Source organism: Delphinus delphis, chromosome 10 (assembly GCF_949987515.2).
Source record: "Delphinus delphis chromosome 10, mDelDel1.2, whole genome shotgun sequence".
NCBI classification, from domain to species: domain Eukaryota; kingdom Metazoa; phylum Chordata; class Mammalia; order Artiodactyla; family Delphinidae; genus Delphinus; species Delphinus delphis.
The window spans coordinates 39,865,492-39,884,295 of record NC_082692.2 but is presented as its reverse complement, the minus strand read 5'-3'; the positions used below and the strand labels follow the sequence as shown (position 1 = coordinate 39,884,295).

At 51.2% G+C, this 18,804-nt stretch overlaps 1 protein-coding gene across 1 annotated transcript in view; it reads left to right on the top strand.

The window, feature by feature from the left end:
* Nucleotides 1–6,641: 6,641 nt before the first annotated feature.
* Nucleotides 6,642–18,804, top strand: part of PACSIN1 (protein kinase C and casein kinase substrate in neurons 1) — a 62,874-nt gene continuing 50,711 nt past the window's right edge. Inside the window, exon 1 of the mRNA XM_060021987.1 lies at nt 6,642–7,123. The gene's annotated coding sequence lies outside the window, so the exon portion shown is untranslated. The remainder of the gene's footprint in view (nt 7,124–18,804) is intronic.

Genomic DNA, 18,804 nt, shown 5'->3' with positions numbered 1-18,804 from the left:
ATGTGGAATCCGCCCGGACCAGGGTTCGAACTTGTGTCCCCTGCATTGGTAGGCGGATTCTTAACCACTGTGCCACCAGGGAAGTCCTCATTCTTTTTATCAGCTGCATAATATTCCACTGCATGGCTGCACCATAATGTGTCTAAGAAACCGGCCATGGGGGGACTCAGGTGGTTTGCAGTCTTCATTCTAGCACACTATGCCATGATGCATCCCCATTGTGTTGGTGAGGAAACTGAGATCTGAGCGGCAAAGTGTCCCACCCCAGGCCATGTGGTGAGTTTGTGGCAGAACCAGGATCAGATGGCAGTGCCCAGCCCTACACCCCATGATGTATTCCCATCTCATCTGGGTTTGGGCCTCCTGGTTCTGGGACAGGGAGGGGCTGGCATGAAAAGGGATGGGGGCCAGAGGGTGAGGGTGTTGAGTAGGCAAATGTACCAGAGCTGTTGTTTTCTTCTCCTTGGTCTAACACTTGGCTGCATGAGGAAGGAGAAACGGGAGGAAGGAAGACCCCAGGCTCAGACTGAAAAGAAGCAAAGCAGAGACCATGGGCTGGAGTAGTGCTTTGCAGAAGTGAGCCTCATGGCAGTGCTTTTGAGTGACCTCATTTTCTCCTTCAGGTGAGGTTTGCTTTGGAGGAAGTAGAAGCTGAAACACTGCCCAGGATTGGAGAGGAGCTCAGTCCTACAATTGAGGAGGCCCAGGAGCGAGACCCAGGACAGCCACTGACTCACGGGATCTAGTCACCCAGACTCTCTGGGCCTGGAAGTGGGGGCTTGGACCCAATGGGCCTTTCCTGTCACAAGATCCAGGTTCTGGAGGCACCAGGGGTAGGTTCCAATGCCAACACAATCGAGCTTCCTTGACAAGTCTCATTTCCTCATCAAAAAAAGTAGGAGTCAAAGTAATGCTGGGTGCGGTAAGAGTCCAGTGGGACAATGTATATGGAAGCCCTTGGAAAAACTAAAAATCAACACATCATACAGATTCCCTTTCCTCCAGGTATTAATTCTGAAGCTGATATTACAAATGTTGAACTCTGCTCACAACCACGTCTTCATTATAAAAGATTATTATGAGCAAACCACACCTCTTTGTTGTTCAGGACACAGAAAATAAAAACCAAAGCAAACACAAATAAAAAAATCTATGTTGAACTCGACACCCAGCATCTCCTTAGGTATTCTGCCTGCATTTAAGGTATAATGCCACTAGGTGGCGATAGTGTGCAGGTCCTGAAGTCTAGTCCAGAGCGGATTTCCTAAGGATCATCTGAAATGTCCTTCCTTTTTATACTTTGAGCAGCTTCACCAAAGGACCCGCTGAGCCTCAGTTTCCTCATCTGTTAAATGGGGATAATAGTACTAAGATCATGTAAAATCCTCCTGTGCATAGTAAGATACTCAGTAAATGTCTGCTTCTTTCCTAGCTGAGTGATTATGACCCTGGTTTTTGGAACCAGAATGCCTGGGTTTGAATCCCAGCTCCACTACTTAGCAGCTGTGTGACCTTAGGCAAATTACCTAGCCTCTCTGGGCCTTAGTTTCCTTGTTGGTAAATGGAGCTAGTAATCGTAGTTTATATGTGTAAGGTGCTTACAAGTGCCTGGTCCAAGAAAAGTGCTTTGAGTTTGCCATTGTCTATGTATGTGCTGGGGTGAACCCTCTCTCAAGCATAGTCTGGATCCTAACCCTGGGCACCTCCTAAGATTCAGTGCCTTGTCAAGATCATATGTCTTCAGGGCTTTTTAACACCCCTGGCATCAGTCATGGACAGAGAAAGCCACAATTCCAAGATTCCTAACATCCGGGTCTCCGGATTCAAGGTACAGCTGGCAACAGCCTCTGTCCGCCAGGCAGGTGATAGAAACCAACTTGCAAGTGTGAAGCCAGCTGGTGGGAAGGTAAGGAGGGGGCCGAAGGGGCTGTGAGGCTCTTTTTAAAAATAAATAAACAAATAAATAAATAAATAATTTCTTGGCTGCGTTGGGTCTCCATCGCTGCACGCAGGGCCCCTCCAGCTGCGAGGAGTGGGGGCCACTCCTTGCGGTGCGTGAGCTTCTCATTGCGGTGGCCTCCCCGCGTTGCGGAGCACAGGCTCCAGGCACACGGTCCTCAGCAGTTGTGGCTCGCGGGCTCCAGAGCGCAGGCTCAGCAGTTGTGGCGCACGGGCCCAGTTGCTCTGCGGCACGTGGGATCCTCCCGGACCAGGGCTCGATGCCATGTCCCCTGCATTGGCAGGCGGATTCTCAACCACTGTGCCACCAGGGAAGCCCTGTGAGGCTCTTTTTAAAGTACTTTTGTTCCTTGGGGGTGTGCTGCTCACCTCTGTGCCTACTGCTGGGGCTACTGGGCCTATCACTTTCCCGCTGGGTCGGGCCCCACCTCCATGCAGATTTGCGGGGGAGGTAGAGGAATCTGGTGGCGACAGCACCTGACCGGAAGTCAGATCTGTTTTTAGCCCAGCTCTGTTACGGATGTGCTGTGTGACCTTGAAAGAGTCACTTTTCCTCTCTGGGCTTCAGTCCTGCTCTGCCAAAATTGGGACACACTCCCTGCCCTTTCTTTCCAACCAGAGATACGGTGAGAATAGAGGAACTCCTCAAAATGTCACCTCCTCCTTGAAGCCTTCCATATCAGACAGAATTAAAGGGAATTGAAATCCTCCCCACCTCCTTCCATCTCTCCCAGGCGAAACATGCAATATTAACCACCAATTCGCTCGTTGATTGATTGATTCCACATGCATGTTCAGTGCTGGTCTGCCCTCCTGTCTACACGTCCTTTCTGTCTTGTCTGCAAAACTCCTCTGAAGTGGGCTGTGCCTGCCTCCTTGCTCTGAATGGCATGGAGAATCTAGCAGGGGAGGCCTCTGACTGAGGGATGGCTCGGGGCTCCAGGTGAGAAACGAAGGTCCCATGGAATCCCAGATGGATCAGAACTTAATGAGGGCTTCCCTGGTGGTGCAGTGCTTAAGAATCTGCCTGCCAATGCAAGGGACACAGGTTTGAGCCCTGGCCCAGGAAGATCCCACATGCCACGGAGCAACTAAGCCCGTGTGCCACAACTACTGAGCCTGAACTCTAGAGCCTGCAAACCACAACTACTGAGCCCACGTGCCACAACTACTGAAGCCTGCATGCCTAGAGCCCGTGCTCTGCAACAAGAGAAGCCACGACAATGAGAAGCCAGCACACCGCAACAAAGAGTAGCCCCTGCTCACCACAACTAGAGAAAGCTGGCACACAGCAACAAAGACCCAACACAGCCAAAAATAAATAAATAAACAAGTAAATTTATAAAAACAAAAAACAAAAAAAAAGAACTTTATGAGACTGAGAAAAGTAAGTTTTGGGGGAGATCAGAGACAGGAAAAGCACTTTGAAAAGTGAAAAGAGGGGATTCCCTGGTGGTCCAGTGGTTAGGACTCCGGGCTCTCACTGCCGAGGGCTGGGGTTCAATCCCTGGTCAGGGAACTAAGATCCTGCAAGCTGTGCAGTGCAGCCAAAAAAAAAAAAAGAAAGAAAAAGTAAAAGAAAAAAAAAAGTGAAAGTGAAAAGAACTATGAAAATGGGAGAAAGTCTTAGTCTCTGGACAAGGGCACAAAACAATAAGAGAGGGAGATGGGGAGGGGGGTTAGTTTAGCTTTGATGAATGCTAAGTTTTGCAGTCTGAAAATCTAGAAGGAAGCTAGTTTAATTTTAGGAAGCATGGAAGTTCTGTGTCAGTTTCCAAAATAACATTTTATTTTGGATTACACATGGGCAAGGGATGTGTGTGCATGTGTGTGTGTGTGTGCTTTCCACTCTCATTTTTTTCAGGGCTTGGGGCTGCTAAGGCCTTAATTCAATGCTAGGCATATCTCAACTTCAAATGGAATAAGCCCAGCTCTTCTGCTCCATCACCCCCTCTCCCCACCACCTACCCCCTCTCTCTATCATCTGCCTAATCAGGTCTCCCCCTCCAAGACCCACCCCACGACGGCCCCAAACCGGTCCAGCTTCTGTGAACCTCCAGTCTCCAGCCTCTCTGCGCACTTTGAATTATGACCCCATCACCTGTGAATACCTGCGCCCTTCCTGCTCTTGCCATCCTCCACCAAATGCCCGGCTGCCAAGGGACATTGAGTGTCCCGTGTTTTGGACTTCACTGCCTTTTCAAAACTTACCCCTCCTGGGCTCCATTCCATCTACACCAAAGCCCCGGATGACACATGTATAGTAGGGGAGGGGCAGATATTCTAGTCTTTCCATCCTAGATTGCACTTTAAGACACTCTTGGGGAATTAGCCTCTCACAGAAAGAATGTTCTGTCTGGGACTTCCCTGGTGGTCCAGTGGTTAAGACTCCGCACTCCCAACGCAAGGGGCACAGGTTCAGGGAGCTAAGATCCCGCATGCTACACTGTACAGCCAAAAAAAAAAAAAAAGTTCTGTCTAACGGGAATTTCGTAGCACTGGAGGAGACCAAAAGGGAGAGATTTATTATCACTAACATGTAGTTAGTGATAATATAATCGACACCAATAACTGCACAACTGTTAGGTTCCAGGCACTATGCTAGGTGCATTACATTCTTTATCTAATTCCAACAACCCTATGAGACAAGTGTAATTATCATCATAATAAAGACAACAAAATTAACCGAGTACTTACATGCTAAGCAGTTCACCTGGATTGTCTTGTATAATACATAACCTGTGAGGTAGGTGCTATTGCTGCTCCATCTTCCAAACGAGGGAACCAAGACATAGATCAGCTAAGTAAGTTGTCACACAGCTATTAAAATAAGGGGTCTGAAAAATAAAATAAAATAAAATAGGGGGTCTGAACCTCAGAGAGGTTAAGTAACATGCCCATCTTTACCCAGCAAACAAGCAACGGAGAAAAGTCTATGTTTTCCCCACTACATGCTCACCATGCCTCCTCCTGGGGCAATGGAAAATGCCAGGTTGAGGTGAGGGCAGCTGGGACCAAGAACTGCTGGGGTGGAGATAGGGGTGGGACTTCGTCAGCTCCAGACATCAGCATACCCCTGACACAGAGGGTGTCCAGAAATGCTCCAGGACCCCAACTCCAGCCACCTGCCGAAAGTCCCTGGGTTTGCTGGCCTCTCCCAGTAATCCTTCCCTGCCTCCTGCCCATCTGGCTCATTAGAATCACAGCTATTGTTCAGCACCCCATTGGAATGCTGCCTCCTCCAGGAAGCCTCCTGGATGGCTTTAACCCAGAGCCATCTGAACTTCTCCGGAACATTGTCCACTCACTTGGCTGTCCTGTTCATCCTGGGGGTAGGTACTGCCATCTGGCCTCCCCCACCAGGTACTGAGTTCCTTTAGACTCTAACGCCTAACACATGATCCGTGCTCAGAGAATTCTTTTTGAAGGAATACATGCTGCACCGGGGACTCCCCTGGGTCACTGGGGTCATGAATTTCAGTGCCTCTGGTGAGGGGTGATGGAGAGGGAGGGTAGGAAATACAAATGCATGACAAACCCAGGTGCAGTGATGAGGGAGTGGTGAGCTCTGTGGCAAACTAGAGCCTGCATGCTCCCGAGGGGCTTACCATCACATTCAGGTGCACCCACTCCCCGCAGATGGCTGGGACCTATTCTCGCCCTGACCACCCTCACTTCCTTTCCCTTTCTCTAGCTTTATTTTCCTACTCTGTGCATATCGCTTTAAATCATACACTACATACTACTTATTATATTTAACACGTCTCCCCTCACAATGTGAAGTGCCTAAGGGCAGAGATTTTGCTTTTTTTTTTCCCCTGATGGTTAGCATTTTTAGCAATAAAGTATTTTCGAGTAATTTTTATTGGAGTATAGTTGATCTACAATGTTGTGTTAGTTTCTGCTGTACAACAAAGTGAATCAGTTATACATATAGATATATCCACTTTTTTTTAAGGTTCTTTTCCCATATGGGTCATTACGGAGTATTGAGTAGAGTTCCCTGTGCTCTACGGTAGGTTCTTATTAGTTACCTATTTTAGATAGTAATGTGTACATGTCAATCCCAATCTCCCAATTTACCCGCCCCCCCGCCCCCATTTTGTCTGCTTTGCACTCTGGTACAGTCCAGCCTCTCATTAGTGCCCTGCACAATAGATAGGTGTTGAATAAATCCTATTTATAAATCCAAGACAGTTCTTTGCAAGTCTGCAGTGAACAGAGCTGCCCCAGGGCCCGCTGCAGTGTCCAGGCTTCCGGAAGCATTCAGGGTTCAAGGCAGGAAGGGTGAAGGCTTTGGGGGTCACAAAGAACGAGCCCCGCAAAGAGCCCTCAGGAGGTGGCCTGGTCTGTCTTGGTGACAGCAGGGCCAGCTAGAAGCAGGGCAGGAGGGTTAGTGACTACCCTGGGGTCAATGGGGCATTTCTGGGCGAAGCTGATGTGGGGTGGGGGGGGGTTATGGGTGGGATGGTGGTGGAGGAGGGGCACTCACTCCAGAGCACCCCCCCCCCCGCCAAACACACACACTAGCGCCAGACGTACCCACCATACACGCCCCCGCATGTACCAGAAGACGCAGGATTAAGAGAGGGCAGAAACAGATGGGGCCGGAAGAATGTCCTAAAAAGTAGGGAAAGGGCAAAGAGGGGGAGGGGAGAGACACCCCGGAGTCTACGGTGCTCCCGCTGGAGGGCTGGGAAGGAGGGTGCAAGGGAGGTGCTCTCTGCACCCGCCCGCCGCAAAGCTCTTCTGCCTCCGCACCACCGAGCACCCTCTCGGAGGAGGGCGCCGGCCTGCGAGCTGGGGGGGGCGCTGCGTGTCTCCCCCGACCCGCCCCCGCACCTCCTAAGCAGGTTGCAGCCGCCTCAGCAGCCGCAGCGCTTTCACCTGCGCAGCCCTGCGCCGCGCCGCCATTGGCTCGCTAAAAATGCCTCGCTAATCTGCGCCCATCTGTGCGCGCCTCCTCCCTCCGCCTCCTCCTCCTCCTCCTCGGCTCTGACCTTCCTCCTTAGCGCAGCCCCTGCGAGATCTGGAGGGACGCGGTGGCGGCGACGGCGGCGCAGCCTCTCTTCCCCCGGGAAGTCGTCCGGGCTTGAGGCCGGGTCCCCGACGCCCCGTTTGGCCCCGCGGCGCCGCGGATGGTGCCGGGCGCGCCTGCCCCCAGGTAGGAGGTCTGGCCCTTGGCTATAGGGTGGGGAGGGAGGGCTCCAGTCAGGGGGTGCGTGTGTGCGGTGGGCGCAGAGACTGACAGGGGAGAATTGGACAGTTACCTGAAGAGAGGTGAGCGCGCGGCCGGGGGTGCTTTGCAAACGCCGGGGTTCGCGGGCATCACTTGGGTAGTATCAGGGTATCCCTAAGCTGGGCCCCCTGGGAGACGGACCTGGCGGAGACCTTTACCTGGGGGAAAACGCAGGAAATAGGTTCCTTGGGAAGGTGGGACGCACGCCCCGGGTCCTGTCCGAGTCTCTGGCCTGGCTTGTTCCGGTACCAGCAGGGTGGGTCGGCTGATGCCAGCTTGGTGCGTAGGCTATTTGTGGACCAGAGTGGGCTGGGGAGAAACACAGCAGCTGATGCGTGCCCTATGTCCTGTCCGGTTTACAATTAAAGGTATTTTCTTCTGTCCGTCTACCCCTTCCCCCACAGTTGGATGGGAGGGGGGAAGAGGAACAGGAGGTGACGATGAATGGCCCGCAGATGCAGCAGAAGCCAGGGTCTGTCTGGCACTGCCCTCCTCCCCACCCCCGGGCCACTTGCTGCCTGTTAGAACTCTCTCCCCTCCTTATTTTTGCTTTAGGGGAGGCCATGAAGAGATTAAAAGGTCATCAGGGCGTGAGAGACACAGAGACAAACCACAGAGCTTGGCCAGACCAAATTTCAAGCGCCAGCTGCCCCCCACACTCCACTGCCCAGCTCTGCACCCCACGTGCAGTGACACACATGGATGCTTTTCTCTGGGCACAACCATAAATAACTCACGTTGTCCCCGCTCTGGCATGGCGGGTGTGCAAACAGAACTGTCAGTGATTTTGGAGGTTCTATCCCTCACCCAGCTGGCCTTCCCATAACAGGTCCATAAGCCACTCACAAGCCCCCCCCTCCAGGCAGCTTCCTAATACCCCAGGTGAGATCCTTGCCTCCTGCCCTGCATTCTCCAGCCTAGCCTGCCTGTGGCTTGGTTACTTATGCCTTGTCTGTCGCCCACTGCACTGGAAGTGCTTTAGGGTAGGAATGTGTCTCATTTATCTGTCATCACCCCTGTACCTGACCAGGGTCTGGCACCACGTAAATGTGGGATGAGTGAATGAATCAACCTGAACTCTGAGAAATAGCTGGCAACGTGAAGGAGGAGGGTGAGCCTATCGTGAGCTTTCCTCCCATCCCCCAGGACCGAAGAGCTACCCAAAACAGACACTCCCATTCAGGCCCTTCCTGGGCCTAGAAGTGATGCGCATCTATGGCATTCAGAGATAAACATTGCAGTCCTGAGGGCTCCAAAGGGTCTTTTTGGGCCCCTGGTATGAGTCCCTGGCTGGTCCAGGCTTGGTGGAAGGCCCTGGTGAAGGTCTGGCTTTCCTCGGGCCCCTGGGTTGGCACTTTTCTCCTGGGGTGCTAAGCTCACTCCAGGGTCTCTGTCTCTGTCCCAGCCCTTGGGAGGGTCCCGGTCAGCATCAGGGCATCTGTGAGACCCAAGCCAGATCATCTTCAGCCTCTGAGGTCCTCATAGCGAGCTCTGAATAGACCTTAAGATTGTGTGGAGGAGCCGACCCAGGCCAGAAGAGGAGGCTGCCAGCAAGGGTTCTGGCCCAGCCACAAGGCTCTGTCTGTGACAGGGACCTCCTCAGAGCTTCCCCAGCCCTTGTTGCTCCTTTGACAGCCATGCTGATAAAATATCTGCAAGATGTTCTTATTCTTATCTCACAGAGGGGCAGACTGAGGCCCAGAGAGGGTCAGCAGCAGAGCCAGGGCCAGCACTCAGCTCCTGGCCCCAAGTTCAGTGTTCTCTCCACTGGGCTCGAGGGAGCTGGGTTGAGGCCCCAGACCCAGGTCAGAGTGTCTAGTTGTCCTCAGTCCCGTCTGGCTCTGTCCTGGCCCCTAGTAATGGAGAGTAAGGGCGTGTTGCTTCAGGGCTAGCGGGGGGAGGTGGAGGATGGTTAGGTTAGTGCCTGCAAGTGGTTGGCCCTGGTGGCCTTTCGGGGAGGGATACAGTAAAAACAGTAGAAACTAACAGTGCACAGCATCTGCCACGTGTCAGAAGGAAACTATTTTTCGTGAATGGAGTCATTCAGTCTTCACATTAGCCCAATGAGGTAGGTACTGTTACCCCCATTTTACAAATGAGGAGACTGAGGCACAGAGAGGTCATCTATCCAAGGTCACACGGTTTGAAATTGGAGGAGCTAGGATTTGAGCCTAGGCTCCAGAGTCCTTCATTCCCTAATACATTCCCTAATGCAAGAGCAAGAGGGCTGTGGACCTTACTGCTGAATGGCTCATCTCTGTGGAGACACAGGTTTCAGGTACTCTGTGGCTAAAGTCCCCACATGTTAGGTAGCGTGTGCATGATTGTGACTGTGATGGTTTCGGATGCCCAGAATAATAACACCCATAGTAGTGGGGCTCTTTGGGCACCTACTGTGTGGCAGGCAGAAATCTTTATAAGATGCACATCTGAGTCTGTCACTCCCCTGCCCTGCATCCTTCATTGGCTCCCCATTGCCCTGAGCACAAAGTGCAGTCTCCCTCCTGTGGCCCCGCTGCCCTCCGCAAGCCTGGGTTTCCTCTCCCTTCTCACCCCACCTCTGCCCTCAGCTGCTCTGAACTTTCAGTTCCTCAAATAAATCACACTTCTCTCACCTGCAGGCCTTTGCACAGGCTGATCGCCTGCCTAAAACACGCTCCCTCCCCCCTCCTCCCTACCCATTCCTCCTCACCCTCAGGAGTCTGCTGAAACTTTTCTTCCTTCCAGAAGCTTCCATGAATTCCTCCTCCCCACACTTAGCTCACCTCACCTCACACAATATCCTCTCTGGCTTTTCATTCCTCGCACCCACCCCCAGCTGTGGAGTCTTTGGGGGCAGGGTCTGTGTCCTGTTCCCAGAGTCCCCAGTGCCTAGCACACAGTAGCCTAGCTCCTACTTGTGGGATGAGTTAGCAAATATTGGTCCCCCTCATACACTTTCTCTCCTCACCAATTTCAGGACTTTTTAGCATTCTCCTCCCAAGAGGAGCTAAGGACCCCTTCAGAATTTGCCTATAACACCCCCAGCAAGGATGGGCTGGTGGTGGAGAAGTGAAACTGCTTGTGGGCCTGGCAGGACAGGGGAGGCATTGGGGTGGGAGTTGGCCGATCTGGGGGAAGTCCTCCCTGGGGAAGCAGGTAGGAGGGAGGGGGGAGGAGTGGGCGAGTCAGATAGGAGGAGGGCTGCTTGGTTTGGTTTTACATTTTTCTTAAAGAAAAAAAAGGCTTTTATTATTATTATTTTTTACATCTTTATTAGAGTATAATTGCTTTACAATGGTTATTGGGTTTTTTTTAATTACCAAAGTAACATGTGCCTGTGTGGAAAATCTAGAATGTACTGGAAAGCCAAATTAGAAAAAACTATTAGCTAGCACCAGACCTACCCACTTGTGGGCACTTTGTGGCTGGTTTCTAGCCAGGGACCCGTGGACCGGAAGGGGGAGGTGGGGACTGGGGTCTGGTGGGGCAGGTGAGGGTCCCAGGACTGGGACTTATGCGGGCAGGGGAGTGGTCCTTGGACCTGTGCATAGCAGAGGAAGGAAGCAGAACGGGTGGAAAGAGAAGTGGAGTTCTGGGAATTCCCTGGTGGCCCAGTGGTTAGGACTCCACGCTTCCACTGCAGGGGGCATGGGTTCAGTCCCTGGTTGGGGAACTAAGATCCTGCATGCCATGCAGCGTGGCCAAACTAACTAACTAACTAACTAACTAAATAGATAGATAGATAGATAGATTTTTAAAAAGTGGAGCTCTGATGCAGGCTCAAAAGGGAACCCCAGGGCGCTCTGGAGCTGGAGGGGCCCTTCCCAGTCGCTTTGGAATGGTTGGGCCTTAGGACCTCAGCATCCTTTCAGCACTGGGTGTGGCCCACAGTGTGCCCTTAGGCAGGTGGCTCTGCAGCAGCTGCCATCCCTGAAGGGGCTGCCAGCTGAGGGTCATGTGCTGACTGCACCCCCAACAGAAAGGATGGGTAGGAAGGCGGGAGATGGGCCGAATGGAGAAGACCAGCAGGAAGCTGGCCCCAGATAGCTCTGGGGAGACAGGAACTCTTATGCCAAGGAAGTTGGTGGGGCATCTCTGGGTGGGGAGCCTGTCAGTGGGAGTTGGGGGATGCCTGTGGAGACCTCGAGCTTGGGTGTGGGGGTAGCAGGATGCCTAAAGACTGGGAGGGCAGAGGGGGCCTCAGCTCCTATTTATTTATTTAAAATTGAGAATTATGTGGGGTTTTTTTTTTGCATTTAATATTCGTTTGTTTGTTTGCCCCCAGTCTTAGTTGCAGTACGTGTGCTGCTTAGTTGCGGCTCGCCAGCTCCTCAGTTGTGGCATGCTGGCTCCTTACTTGTGGCATGCAAACTCTTAGTTGCAGCATGCATGTGGGATCTAGTTCCCTGACCAGGGATGGAACCTGGGCCCCCTGCATTGGGAGCACGGAGTCTTAACCACTGCGCCACAAGGGAAGTCCCTTGGCTCCTATTCTAAAATTACTTGAGACTTCTCTGGCCGTCTGGTGGTTAAGACTCCATGCTCCCAATGCAGGGGGCTTAGGTTCGATCCCTGGTCGGGGAACTAAGATCCCACAAGGCATGTGGCGTGGCCAAAAAAATAAAAATTACTTGATATTGGGACACTCCTGGTGGCGTGGTGATTAAGAATCGGCCTTCCAATGCAGGGGACACAGGTTCGATCCCTGGTCTGGGAAGATCCCACATGCTGCGGAGCAACTAAGCCCGTGTGCCATAACTACTGAGCCTGCACTCTAGAGCCCACGAGCCACAACTACTGAGCCCGTGTGCCACAGCTACTGAAGCCCGCTCGCCTAGAGCCTGTGCTCCGCAACAAGAGAAGCCACCGCAATGAGAAGCCCACGTACCGCAATGAAGAGTAGCCCCTGCTTGCTGCAACTAGAGAAAGCCCGTGCGCAGCAACAAAGACCCAACGCAGCCAAAAATAAATAAAATATAAATAAATTTATGAAAAAAATTAAAAATTACTTGATATTTAAATACTGGGTGGGGGCTGTGGTCGGCTTGCCAGATAAACTCAGTTAAATTTGACTTTCAGATAACCAACAAATTTGGTGGTTATCTGAAATTTTTTTTTTAGTATAAGTATATCCCAAATAGTGCATGGGACATAGTTGTACTAAAATTTTTTTTTAATATTTATTTATTGGGAGAGCAGAGTCCCAACCATGTTGTTTATCTGAAAGTCAGATTTAACTGAGTGTCCTATATTTTCATTTGTTAAATCTGGCTACCCTAGACTGGGCTGGGGGGCTGGGGGGCTGGGGGGAGGGGGAGAGAGAGAGGGAGGGAGCCTAGGGGTCCTAATTTTCTCTTCTTTAGTTTTGGGGGAAAGGTCAATGGATACTTGTTTGAAGTTGACAGTTTAAAAAAATTAACATGTCCATTATTAGAAATGAATGAGATTTTTAAAATTTTACATCTGTAAATGTTTGGACCTGTAAAATCTTTTTTAATTAATTAAATTTTGGCTGCGTTGGGTCTTCGTTGCTGCATGCGGGCTTTCTCTAGTTGCAGCAAGCGGGCTCAGTAGTTGAGGTGCATGGGCTGTAGAGCGCAGGCTCAGTAGTTGTGGCCCATGGGCTTTGTTGCGGTGCATGGGCTTCTCATTGCGGTGGCTTCTCTTGTTGCGAAGCATGGGCTGTAGGCGGGCGGGCTTCAGTATTTGCAGCACGTGGGCTCAGTAGTTGAGGTGCATGGGCTGTAGAGCGCAGGCTCAGTAGTTGTGGCCCATGGGCTTAGTTGCTCCATGGCATGTGGGATCTTCCCGGATCGGGGTTTGAACCCGTGTCCCCTGCATTGGCAGGCAGATTCTTAACCACTGTGCCACCAGGGAAGTCCCTGCACCTGTAAAATTTTGCATTTGTTTCTGTTCAGTGTCCAGAGAGTAACTCCCCATTTGTGGATTTTGGCTCCCCAGTGCTGCTCAGAAATAATAAACCGATCCATCCCATTATTTATTCAGGAGGGACAAAGGAGATTTGATGATCAAGGGTGGAGTCACTAAATAAGACTAATCCATTGTGGAAATGAAAGTCATCATCGTAATAAAGCTCTTAGGTGGCAGAGGGTGTGGGAAACTGGAACTCTCCCATCAGCTGGAGGATAGGTCGGCACTACCTCTTTGGCAGTAGCCACCAAAGTTTTAACCCGGCAGTTCCACGTCCCAGGATTTCTCCTACAGGCACCCCCTTAGTAGGATACAGAGAGCTGGGTGGAATGGTCTGTGTGGCAAAACTAAACGTCCGTCAGGAGGGCTGGTGACATGTTAGGACCTCGCGAGATGCTGTGACTTTGGCAGCTGTTCATTCTTTCATTTGGTCAGTGAATGTGGACTGAATGTTTTCTGTGTGCTGGGGACCCAGAGAAAAGAATGGGCAGAGCTTAATATCAGGGTGGAAAGATGGTCAGAACGTATTGGCAAGTCAAAGCAAGTAGCTTTGTAGAACAATGTGTATAGTATGATCCCACTTAACGAAATATACATATGTATGTTGTGTTCACATTTGCGTAAAAATGTCGAGAAGGCTGCACACCTGATGGTTATTAGAGCTTATCTCTGGGGCAGGTATTGGGAGGTCAAATGCCAGGCAAGAGGGGGAATATTTCCTCTTTATTTTAGTGCCCTGTGTTGTTTGCGTTTTTTTCTTTTTTTTAATAAATTTATTTATTTATTTATTTTTGATGGTGTTGGGTCTTTGCTGCTGTGCGCGGGCTTTCTCTAGTTGCGGACAGTGGGGGCTACTCTTTGTTGCGATGCGTGGGCCTCCCACTGCTGCGGCTTCTCTTATTGCAGAGCACGGGCTCTAGGCGCACGGGCTTCAGTAGTTGTGGCATGAGGGCTCAGTAGTTGTGGCTCTCGGGCTCTAGAGCACAGGCTCAGTAGCTGTGGCTCACGGGCCCAGCTGCTCCGCGGCATGTGGGATCCTCCCGGACCAGGGCTCGAACCCGTGTCTCCTGCACAGGCAGGCGGATTCCCAACCACTGAGCCACCAGGGAAGTCCCTGTTTGCGTTTTATACAACAAACATCATTGCTCCTACAAAACGTCATTAAAACTCTACTTCATAATACCTGGGATTTTTCTTGGAAATCTAAAAAAAGTGAGCGTTTGAATTGCACTCCCCTCAAATGCAAATTTGATGCCATTTGAGTTGGATGCTGCCACTTGGGTTTGAAGAGTTTTTATTTGTGGCTGGTTTCTCACTGGTTTCCTCATGGGCTTGTTTCTCCTCTCCTTCCTCCTCCCAATCCTGGGGTGGATGAAAACTGGTGGGATGGGAAAGGAGTTAAATGTGGGTATCAGGAGGGCACAGAGAAGGGAGGCAGGCCCTGGACAGCAGTGCCAGGGGGCCTGAGGGGGCCGAGATCCTCTGACCTGTGCCAGGCACTGTTCTATTTATTCATGTTTATTAACTCATTTAGTCATCTCAGTAACTTTATGAGGTTATCCCATTTTACAGATGTGGAAACTGAGGTTAAGTGACTTGGCTGAGGTCACACTGGCTGGCAAGTAAGTGGCTGAGGTAGGATTCACACCCATGCAGTCTGGATCCGGAGGCTGTGCTCTTAACCTGGAGGCCACAGCCCTTCTCGTTAGGGGGTGGAGATGACCACGCTCAGAGAAGAGAGTCCTTGGCAGGCCCTGCTCCCTAAGGCTGGGGGTGATTGATCATGGCAGGTCTTTGGCAGGAGTAGACCTGGAGGGAAAAGATGGTAGACCCAGAGCGGTGGACACTGGGGCAGGGGAGGAATCAGCACAGGAACCCAAAGGAAGAAGTGGGAGGTGGGGCTGGTGGGGCAGGTGCTGGATAGTTTAGGTGATTGGCCTCATTGGCCTGGCTGGGGCAGGTGGCCCAGGGCTCTCCCTGCTCCTTGCAGGGCCTGGCAGAGGCCCAGCACCCCTAGGCCCACTCTGCCCCACGTGGGCCTTCTCTGGGGCCACACACCCTGTCCCTGGCCTGCCTGTGTCCAGCCTTGACTGGCCTCCCGAGAGGAGAGACAGCTGAGGTGGGGCAGGAGCCAGGGCTGGGTGTCCGGAGGCCCAGGGTGAGGTCCTGTACCTGACACTGACATACGGAGGGGCCTTGGGACATTCAACACCCCCCACCCTTGGACTTGGTTTCCTCCTCTTTTATTTTTAAACTTTTTATCATGGAAAAATATAAGCATTTACAAAAGCAGAGGGAATAGTGTAATAAACCATCGTGTACCTACCACTCAGCTTCAAATGCTGTCAACTCATGGCCAGTCTGTTGTGCCCCCCGCCCTGGAATAATTCAAATCCCAGGCACCATTTCATCATAAGTATATCAAGATATATCTCTAAAAGATGAGGACTTTTCCTAACATCATCACAATCCCATCATCACACCTAAGAAGAAACCATTTCTTTATATCATCAAATATGCCTTCACATTCCCAGCTGTCACAGACATGTCTTTTTTTTACATCTAGTTTGACTCAAGATCCAAATCAGGTCCACACACAGTGTGATTGGTTGATAAGTCTTAGTCTCTATTAATCCATACTTTCCCCCCTCCATCCTTTTCTTTGTCCTTGGCAATTTACCTGTTGGAGAAGCCAGACGGTTTGTCTCATAGGATTTCCCACAGTCTGGATTTTGTGGATTGCATCCCCACGGTGCAGTTTAACATGTTCCTCTGTCCCCTCTGTAAATTGGTAGTTGGGTTCATCCCTCTTCTGACCCCTCCTTGTGCAGTCACCCATAAATCCTCCAGCTCTATCTTCAAGACACCCAGAATCCCACCACTTCTCACCACCTACACTGCTGCCCTCCCTCTAAGCCCCGACCATTTCTCTCCTGGATCATTGCAGCAGCCTCTAACTGGTCTCCGTGCACCCCCCTTGCCCCAGCAGCCAAAGAGATCCTTATAAAACCTAAATGTGATCATATCCCTCCTCTGCTCAAAACTTCAATGACTCCCTCTTATTTGGAATAAAACCTAAAGTCCTATAACAGGTCCTACAAGGCCCTATGTGATCTGGCTGTCCAGTACCTCTGACCTCATGTCATGTCATTCCCTCTTCACTGGGCTCCTAGCCATTTTTTGGGCATATCAAATATCCTCCTGCCTCAGGGCCTTTGCACTGCTCCTCCCTGTGCCTGGCCTCAGAGGTCCACGTGGCACATCCCTGCACATGTCATCTCCTCAGAGAGGCCTTCCCAGAGCACCTCATCTAAAACAGCCCCTGTTATTCTCCATCCCCTGACCCTGCTCTCTTTTCCATCATAGCACTTATGCATCCCTCGTGTTAGAGTCTCGTTAGTTTCTGGTCTGTCTCTCCTACCTGCCTGTGAGTCCCATGAGGGCAGGGCGGCTCGACTCTGCCCACAGAGCAGACCTCCTCTGCCACTTACATCCCTCCCTGTCAGCTCCTCTCCTTCCAGCATTTCCTGGAAAATAAAACAACCCCATACTTGCGCGTGGCACTTCATGGTTTACAAAATACTTCCTATCTTAGGTCAGATTCCTTGGAAGCCATACCTAGGACAGAGATTCCTGGGTCACTGGTTTCCTTCAGGCATGCACACGGACTGGAGAGAGGGTGCCTGATGGGGCCAGGAAGGAGCTGGAGAAAGATATGCTTTCAGCTAAGTCTAGCTGTGATCCCACAGGGAGCTCTGGAGTGGGAGCAGCAAGTGCAGGGTTGGGCTTCCTTGAGGCAAGGGGCCAGGCCTTTGTACCCTCTTTATCAGGCCTAGGGGAGGGCATAACCTCCCAGGCACTTCTAGGTGAGGCTGCTCACCTATAAGCCGCCGTCAAAACACTAATTTGAAAAGATACATGCACCCCAGTGATCATAGAAGCATAATTTACCATAGCCAAGATATGGAAGCAACCAAGGTGCCTATCAACAGACAAATGGGTAAAGAAGATGTGGTGTATACACACACACACTGACACACACACACACACAATGGAATATTAGCCATAAAAAAGAATGAAATTCTGCCATTTGCAGCCACATGGATGAGCCTAGAGAATATTATGCTTTGTGAAATAAAGTCAGAAAGAAAGACAAATATTGTATAATATCACTCAGGTGTGGAATCAAAAAAATAATACAAACAAATGTATACAGAAACAGACTCACAGATATAGAAAACAAACTAGTGGTTACCAGTGGGGAGAGGAAAGGGGGAGAGGCAAGATAAGGGCATCGGATTAAGAGATACAAACTACTATGTTTAAAATAGATAAGCAACAAGGATATATTATATAACACAGAATTACAGCCATTATCTTATAATGTCTTTTAATGGGGTATAAACTATACAAATACTGAATCACTATGCTGTACACCTGAAACTAATATTGTAAATCAACTATACTTCAATTAAAAAATAACATCTCTTAGGAGAAGGGGGCATCTGTGAGCCACCTGCAGCAGTTTGGGGATGGTACCCCATAGGATAAAGGGGTGCTGACAGTACCTCCTCCACCTTCACATCCATTTTCGTCTTTGAGCCCTGCCATTAGCCTATGAGGAAGGTATTTATTAATTATCATTATTCCTATTTGATAGATGAGGAAGCTGACGTTGGGAGCAGGGATGACTTGCCTGGGGTTGGACAGTCAGGAGCAGGGCAGACCTGGGATTCGATTCATTCTTACTTGGGATCCCCTGATTAGTTGATAAATTGTCTTAGTGGCTACTGGATCATTGTTTTACTCTCATGCATTCATTCAGCAAATATGTATTGAGTGCTGTGTGCCCAGGCTGAACTGGGCACCGGCCATTCAGTGGTGAATGAAACCCACCTTGTCCTTGCCCCCTGGAGCTTTCACTCTGGATCTGCCAGCATTTAGCTGACCGCCCCTCCGGCCCCCTGCTTAACCCCTGTTGAGCCCTCAGCAGCCCCAGTTTCCATAATGACAGCATGTGATGTTTGTTGAGCACTTACTATGTGCTGGGCACTGTGTAAGGCTCTTTGTGTTGATGAGCTCGCTTCACCTCCCCAGCACCCCATTTTCAGATGGGTAAGTTGAGGCTGCAGAGGGGCCTAAGGCTCCTAGTCCAGGTCCCTCCATGAGTGTGTTATAGAGCCCTCTGAACACTGCTCTTTCCACTCCTGCCTCCCCTCCCACGGCCCCACCTACAGCGGGATATCTGGTGTCACCTCTATCAGCAGCTCCATCGGACACCAGGCTGCCACCGCCGCCTGCTCTCCGAGTGTAAGGTGACCAGCTGCCATCTCACCTGCCCCACTTGGCCCTGCCCCAGCTGGGGCACTTCTGATGGGAGGCCTCCCCACCATACAGGGCCCAGGATCCCTGCCTCTGCCCCCGTTCCCAGCACCTTTGTCACTGGCCCCGACTGACTGGGTGGCCCTTCAGCCAGCCCCAGCTGGGCCCGGGCATTGGGGGCCCCTCCCCCCTCACACCAGCTGGCCTGGTAAGCTGCAAAGCTGGCTCAGGTGCCCCTGGACAGGGCCACAGGGGCGGGGTGGCAAATCACAGTGGGGCTTCCTTCCCTTCTCACCACTCCCCAGGCAGGGCCAAGACAAGCCCAGCAGGGAGAAATCAAGTCACGACATTTCCACCTGAGGGGTTGAGGT